The sequence below is a fragment of the Euprymna scolopes genome, chromosome 2, assembly GCF_053919585.1.
Source record: "Euprymna scolopes isolate OS-2025 chromosome 2, ASM5391958v1, whole genome shotgun sequence".
Classification (NCBI taxonomy): domain Eukaryota; kingdom Metazoa; phylum Mollusca; class Cephalopoda; order Sepiida; family Sepiolidae; genus Euprymna; species Euprymna scolopes.
Window position 1 is genome coordinate 20,670,132 of NC_136483.1, and position 7,681 is coordinate 20,677,812.

The 7,681-nt window shown below is 38.6% G+C and overlaps 2 pseudogenes; one reads left to right on the plus strand and one right to left on the minus strand.

Moving 5' to 3' along the window:
* Positions 1–958: 958 nt before the first annotated feature.
* On the minus strand, positions 959–1,096 carry LOC145242547 (U2 spliceosomal RNA; annotated as a pseudogene).
* A 5,741-nt stretch (positions 1,097–6,837) lies between these two features.
* LOC145243332 (U2 spliceosomal RNA) lies at positions 6,838–7,002 on the plus strand (annotated as a pseudogene).
* The last annotated feature ends 679 nt before the right edge of the window (positions 7,003–7,681 follow it).

Sequence of the window (7,681 nt, forward strand, 5' to 3'; positions counted from 1 at the left end):
GGGGGGGACAAGTAAGGAAGAGGAAAAAAGAGGAAAACAAGAAATAAAAACGGGAGAAATAAGGAAAGCAAGAAAGATGAGAGAGTAAGAAGGAGGAAGGAGAAAAAGGAGTTGAATAAAGAAGAGAAATGAAAGGAAAATAGAATGGCGTAAAGAGGAGTAAAAAAAGAAGAAAAAAGGACGTTAAAGGGAAGAGAAAAGTGAAGAGTTAAGAGGTTGCATGTGAGTAGAACAAGAGGAAAAGGGAGAACAAGGGCGTAAAAACAAAAGAGCAAGGAAAAGGGAGGAGAGCAAGGAGTAAAATTTAGGAGTAAACAGTAGAATAGAAAAAGAAAAGAGGTGTAAAAAGGATTAGAGCACAAAAAAGGAACGAGGAAATATAGGCAGATACCAGGAGAATTAAAAGAGGGGGGGGGGCGAAGAAAAAAGACTGATAAAGATGTGAAAGGAGAAAAGGGGGAGAATAAAGAGATCAAAGGAGGAGTAAAGAGTACAGTAAGGACGAGAAAGAATAAACAGGGAGAAAATAAAAGGTGAGAAAAGGAGAAGAGCAAACAAGGGGGGAAGAAAAAGCAAATATGAAAGAAGAGTAATAGAAAATGGGAGAGCATATATAAAAAAGGAGTAAATCCATGTAAAGAAAAAGTAGCAGATCAAGCAGTAAAAAAAGAGTAATGAGAGTATCAAAGAGAAAAACAAGGCCAATAGCGATTAGTCGCATGCTCTCGTGTAATGAATGAATGCGTGAATGTAGGATTGACATGAAATTCTTAAAGATAAACTAAAATGACCGAAAAATGGGCTGAAATGACTTAAATAAATAAAAAGTAAATAACTTAGAATGACTTTAATGAACTTAAGGATGAATTGAATGCTTAAAAAATAACTAGAATCTTTCAAAAACAACTTGAATGATCTGAAGAATGACTTGAATGGCTTTGAGTCTGACTGGTTGTAAAGTGGGTGATCATTTTACATTAAATTAATACAGAAAAGTGATCCCCCACTTTATATCACAAAGTTACAAACATAAGTACAGCATGTAGTAAGAACAAATACTACACTTTGATCTTGGCCAAAAGGCCAAGAAAAAGATATTTATTTGCTCCCCCACCGAGCAAATTAGGCACAAATTAGGCACGATTTATAAAGTGAGGAGTGAAGGGGAAATGGGGACTAACTCCCCGGGGAGTAGGGGAGCTGGATAGTGACAATTGGTATGAAGGGTTGTCCCGACATGTACCAAGGTCTTATATGTGGGATTGTGTTCAGTTGCTCCCCCACCGAGCAAATTAGGCACAAGGCCGATTTTTAATGTGAGGAGTGAAGGGGAAAGTGGGACCAACTCCTCGGGGAGTAGGGGAGCTGGATAGTGACAATTGGTATGAAAGGTTGCCCCTACATTGACCAAGGTCTTATATGTGGGGTTGCCCCCACATATCGTCTTTGCTTGCAGTATCTGCCAGAACAGATACTACACTTTGAGATATTAAATCTTTTATTCAGGCAAAAATAAACATGAACAAAAAACTTAGGTACAAGGCTAACTCAAAATGGGGGCAGATGGGGGTCGTTGGTCATCTTTTCTTGGCCAAAAGGCCAAGAAAAGCTTAAAAAGCTAAAAACAGCATCTATTAATAACAGACTTTTGATCTTAACCAAAAAGGCCAAGCACAAAAGTGTTACGGACAGACCAACTGACGGACTGACGTTTGCATGCGACTAAAAACTAAGGGGATCAAATGGTAAGAAAACCCAGGGGAATAAGAATATAAAAGAAGGAGGGCGAAGAGAATAAAATGAGCTGGGCTGATACATCTTTTACTAATCTCTCCCTCTTCGGTAGGGTCCAAAAAGAGTACCAAATCTCATAGGTCCCGTACTGTCGACCAAGCTCCAGCTTCTGTTCCATCACCACAATGTAGTATCTCTGTGCTTATTTTACAAATAATTTAATTTACAATTATACACCCTCGAGGTACATACTCCTGACTAACGTGACAAGCAACAAAATCCCACCTCTTCAGTGTTAAGATTCCTAGAATCCGGAAAATTTCTAATCTAATAGATTGCCAGACTCTATTTTATGCTTCCCTGAATATGCTATCATGCAAAAGTCTAAACGGAATTTGAACCAATATTTTTTTCTAATTTCACTTGACAATTAACTGTTATTCGTCCGTAGATTGTTTGAGAAATCGTTTTGTTCTCATTTTTTCCACTGACAACAATTGTTTTTCTTTTCAAAATAGACATCGTCCTTACCAATTCCCCCCCCCCCATTTCTCTGTTAGGTTTTTAAATTGTTTTACAATTTTATCATTAAGAAATTTTCACAGATCTAACGCAGGGCAATCGACAGAAATTAAAATTTTGATAAAAAATATTGTACGCTTTTAGTGTCCCAGATTGTTTAACCCGACTATTTTAATTGTGTTTCCATACACTTTTAAATGCGATAACGGGTTAACAAAAAAGATTTCACTTAATATCCTTGACAACAATCACAATAATAATAATAATAATATTAATAATAATAACAACTTAATTATTGGCAGCCAGGGTTTGGTCGGTGCAGATCATAACAATCACAACAAAAATAATATTAATAAGTTAGTTATCACTAGGGCTGTGACAACAGCATATTCTTTTCATTGTTTTGACTCTCGAGTATATATCTGACACAGACACAATTAATCAACCGAGAACCACATCACTCTACATAAAAATATATACCTGAGAATCAAAACAATGAAAAGAATATGCTGTTGTCATAGCCCTAGTTATCACTAGGCAGTGTTTAGTAAGTATAAACCACAACAATGATAATGCTAATAAGTTCACAACAACGATAATAATAATATCTCCAGTTAGTGTTTGGTCGATGCCGATCACAATACTAATAAACTAGTTATCGTCAACTAGTGTTTGGTTGGTGCATGTCGACCGTTATCATGCTGATTCCCTTAGAATGACAATGGAATATTCCAACATTTCCAATAAACAATCGTTTAATATCAACAGAAAAGATTTAATATCGTAACTCCGCCGAGTTAAAAAGGCTGATTTAAACAAATATACAACATATAACCAAAGGCAAGAATAAATTATTTTCTTCATGGATGGTTAGGTTTTTGTGTTTTAATTTATGTTGACGTGTTTTCCTTACAAGTAAAAATGTATTCATAAATGTATTAATAAATGTAGTCCGTCGAATTAAAAAAAAACTGACTTAAACATAAATATACAACATATAACTATAACCATACGTGATAATAAATTACTTTTCGACTTAGATGAATTATGTTTGGGGAGGGGGGGTAACATATTTTAACGTGTTCTTCTTACAAATATGATTTAACCTCGTCGAATGAAAACAACTGATCTAAACATAAATATACAATACATAGCTATAACCAAAAGCAAAAATAAATTACTTTTTTATTTAGATAGGGGATAACTTTCGTACATTTATATCAGATCTAACTCTACGTTCCATGTTCAAAAAGAATTATATCAAATTTGACAGAATGGCCAATTATTGCTATAGACCGCTTTATATCCTTAAAAAAATTCCACCAAAAACCTAACAGCCAGCCGGGGTTCTCTCCAGAATGTGCAGTTGCTATTGCGCACAAGAAACACTGCTTCCACTGCTTCCAACGTAAGATATGTACTTAGACTAAAACCGTCTTAAGGACTGTCAGCAATCACTGTAAAAGAGTAACAAAGAACACAAGAGAGTTGCATGCTTAGACTGTTAAGTCCAAAGTAGCTGAGCAGTGCCTTGGTTCCCACCAGTTTTGGCAAATAACAAACAGGATCTTGAACAGAAGCGTATGCTCTATCCCAACTATTATCAATGAACCTGGTGTAATCTCGTCATCATCGGACAAAGCCAAACTCTTTGCCAAGAACTTTGCAGCTAATTCTATCCTATGCCATCAAGGCCGCCAGTCTCCCATATTTACTCGTGTCTAAAAACACGTTATGCGACATACAAATATCTATGTGTGATGTTGCCAAACTATTCACAACCTTGATTCCAGCAAAGCAACTGGCCCTGACGGCATTCCAATTATAGTGCTGAAAAAGCTTCAACCAGAATTAACTCCGAAACTTACAAAGTTGTTTAAGCGTTGTCTTAAGGAGAATTGCTTCTCAACACCCTGCAAAACCTCATCAATATTCCCTATATTAAAGAATTCAGGTGATCAGTTATCTCCCTCTCATTACAAATCAATAAGTCTTGTGTCATGAGTATGTTGCTGGAATCTGTGTTAAATCATATAAGTAATCAACCATCTCAGCAAAAATAACCTTCTTAGTGACGTGCAATATGGTTTCTGTTCTGCTAGATCTACAGCAGATGTGCTTACAGTTATATCTCATAGGATTAGCGAATCTCGATGGAGGCTTCCTTTCTAGGGCAGTTGCTCTTGACATATCAAAGGCCTTTGATAGGATATGGCATAAAGGTCTACTTCACAAAAGTTCCAGCTACGGTATAACTGGAAATGTCTTCTCAATTATTAAATCATTTCTCTCTGATAGGTTCATAAGAGTAGTGTTGATGGGCAGATATCCGAAGCTCACAATCCCTCAAGAGTTCATCCTGGGTCCAACTCTCTTCCTGATCTATGTTAATGATCTCCTAAATCACATCCTAAGATCATTCGTAGACATTTATGCTGACGACACTACCATCTGTGGCAACACATCAAAGGCCATAAATGACCAAGTGCTATCAGATTCTCTCTCCTCTGATCTCCATGGTACAATGGGGAAGAGGTGGCTGGTTACTTTTAATGCATCTAAAATCAAGCTTCTATCTTTACATCATCAACGGTCTGATCCCCATCTGGCATAAATTGAAATGAATAGCTCTAGTCTTGGGGAGTCTCCATGTTTAGACAAGCTTCTGGGCTTGACCTTTACTCCTGATCTGAAATGGAATACGTACATTAAATCTGTTGCCAAGGTCGCTGAAAAAAATGGTGGGATCGTTCTATTGCTCCAGTAGATATCATACTGCTGATGCAATTCTCTATCTATATAAGAACCAGGTACGTCCAAGGATGGAGTACTGTTGCCACATCTGGGCAGGAGTTGCTAGAAGCAGTTTATCCTGCCTTGACATTCAAAATAAGCTGCATAGCCTAGTGGAGGATGCCCTTTTCTCTTCACTACAACATCTTTCCCACAGAAGAGATATTGCGAGCCTGTCTGCGTCATCGTTATTTTCATTGCATGTGCCCGTCCGAGCTCCAATCTATCGTCCCCCTTGCGAAAATTTCACAAAAATCACTCCTCTAGCTGAAGCTACTATCAATAATTTCTCCCACTCTTTATTTGTGCCTAAACCTAAACATGGATTCCATGAACAAGGCTTTTCTTAGAACTGCATGTCTGTAAAATTCTCTTCCATTTCTCTGCTTTCCAGCTGACTACAATATGGTCGTTTTCAAGTCCAACATAAACAAGTTCTTGACGAACCGTCCCCTTAAGTAATCCAATTTACCAAATTTCTACTACTAACGATTACTGTGATATTGTCCCATTGACTACTGTGCACTCATTAACCGTTATTTTCTAGCCTCTAGGCCTTGATAAGTAGTGACTCTTTCGTAAAAAAAAAAGGATGATGAGTTTTTGCGTTTTAACTTATTTTAACGTGTTTTTCTTACTAATAAATAACTCAAACTAGTTAAAAAGACTGATTTTATCATAAATATACAACATATAACAATAGTCATATTTATTAATATATTTAGTGCTATTAGTAGCGCTCATGCATCTTGAGTTTGACTTTTTTAGTTCTCACTTAAAAATATTTTCTCATCTAAGGGTGGGGAAATTCGGTTTCAGTAGTAATCTGAGTGCTTCCTTAATTTAAATTAGAGCTTGCAGCACTGCTCTGGAGGCTTTCTGAGTTATATTTTTTCATTTATCGCTAAAAAAATGTTTTTTTCCTAAACATAATAAAATACAATATAATCTCGAAATTACGTTTTTAGTCACGTGCAATCGACTCTATAAGTCACTCCATCGGTCCGTCCATAACACTTTTGTGCTTGGCCTTTTTGGTTAAGATCAAAGGTCTGTTGTTAATAGATGCTGTCCTTAGCTTTTTAAGCTTTTCTTGGCCTTTTGGCCAAGATCAAGGTGTGGTATCTGTTCCGGCGGATACTGCAAGCAAGGACCATGTGTGGGGGAAGCCCCACATGAGACCTTAGTCAATGTAGGGGCAACCCTTCATACCAATTGTCACTATCCAGCTCCCCTACTCCGCGGGGAGTTGGTCCCCATTTCCCCTTCATTCCTCACATTAAAAATCGGCCTTGTGCCTAATTTTCTCGGTTGGGGAGCAAATAAATACAGCTTTTCTTGGCCTTTCGGCCAAGATCAAAGTGTAGTATCTATTCCGGCAGATACTGCAAGCAAAGACCATATGTGGGGGAAACCCCACATATAAGACCTTGGTCAATGTAGGGGCAACCCTTCATACCAATTGTCACTATCCATCTCCCCTACTCCCCAGGGAGTTGGTCCCCATTTCCCCTTCACTCCTCACTTTAAAAATCGGCCTTGTGCCTAATTTGCTCAGTGGGGGAGCAAAAAATACCTCAAAGTGTAGTATCTCTTCCGGCAGATACTGCAAGCAAAGACCATACATGGGGGCAACCCCACATATAAGACAATGTAGGGGTAACCCTTCATACCAATTGTCACTATCCAGCTCCCCTACTCCCCGGGGAGTTGGTCCCCATTCCCCTTCACTCCTCACATTAAAAATCGGCCTTGTGCCTAATTTGCTTGGTGGGGGAGCAAATAAATACCCTTTTCTTGGCCTTTTGGCCAAGATCAAAGTGTAGTATCTGTTCCGGCAGATGCTGCAAGCAAGGACTAGCTATGACTAGCAAAGACCAGATGTGGGGGCAACCCCACATGCCTGACCTTTAACCAGCTCCCTTTTCCCACCTCTCGGGAGCTGGTCCCCCCTTTCCCTTCCCCCTCCCTTCACTCCTCACATTAAAAATTGGCCTTGTGCCTAATTTGCTCGGTGGGGGAGCAAATAAATACCATCTGTTCCGGCAGATACTGCAAGCAAAGACCCTATGTGGGAGCGACCCCACAGAAAGGACCTTGGTCAATGTAGGAGCGGCCCTTCATACCAATTGTCACTATCCAGCTCCCCTACTCCCCAGGGAGTTGGTCCCCATTTCCCCTTCACACCTCACTTTAAAAATTGGCCTTGTGCCTAATTTACTCAGTGGGGGAGCAAATAAATACCTCAAAGTGTAGTATCTGTTCTTACTACATGCTGTACTTATGTTTGTAACTTTTCCTTGGCCACATGGCTAAGATCAAAGTGTAGTATATGTTCTTAACAGATGCTGCACTTACATTTGTAACTTTTCCTTCGCAATGGAAGGGGAAACCCTTCCATGCTAAGGCATTTTTAGACGCATACAAGTCGCTCCATCGGTCAGTCTGTAACACATTAACATTTTTTTTTTCAAGCAAGGATATGGAGTAACATTTTTGTCCCCCGATTTATCAGAGAGGGACCTATGTTTTCAATGGGTCTGTTAGTCTGGATGATTGACGGATAACCGTCGATTAGTTTTTCCTGAAATTTTGTCACAAATTATATTTTAATATATAAATGTGCATAGTA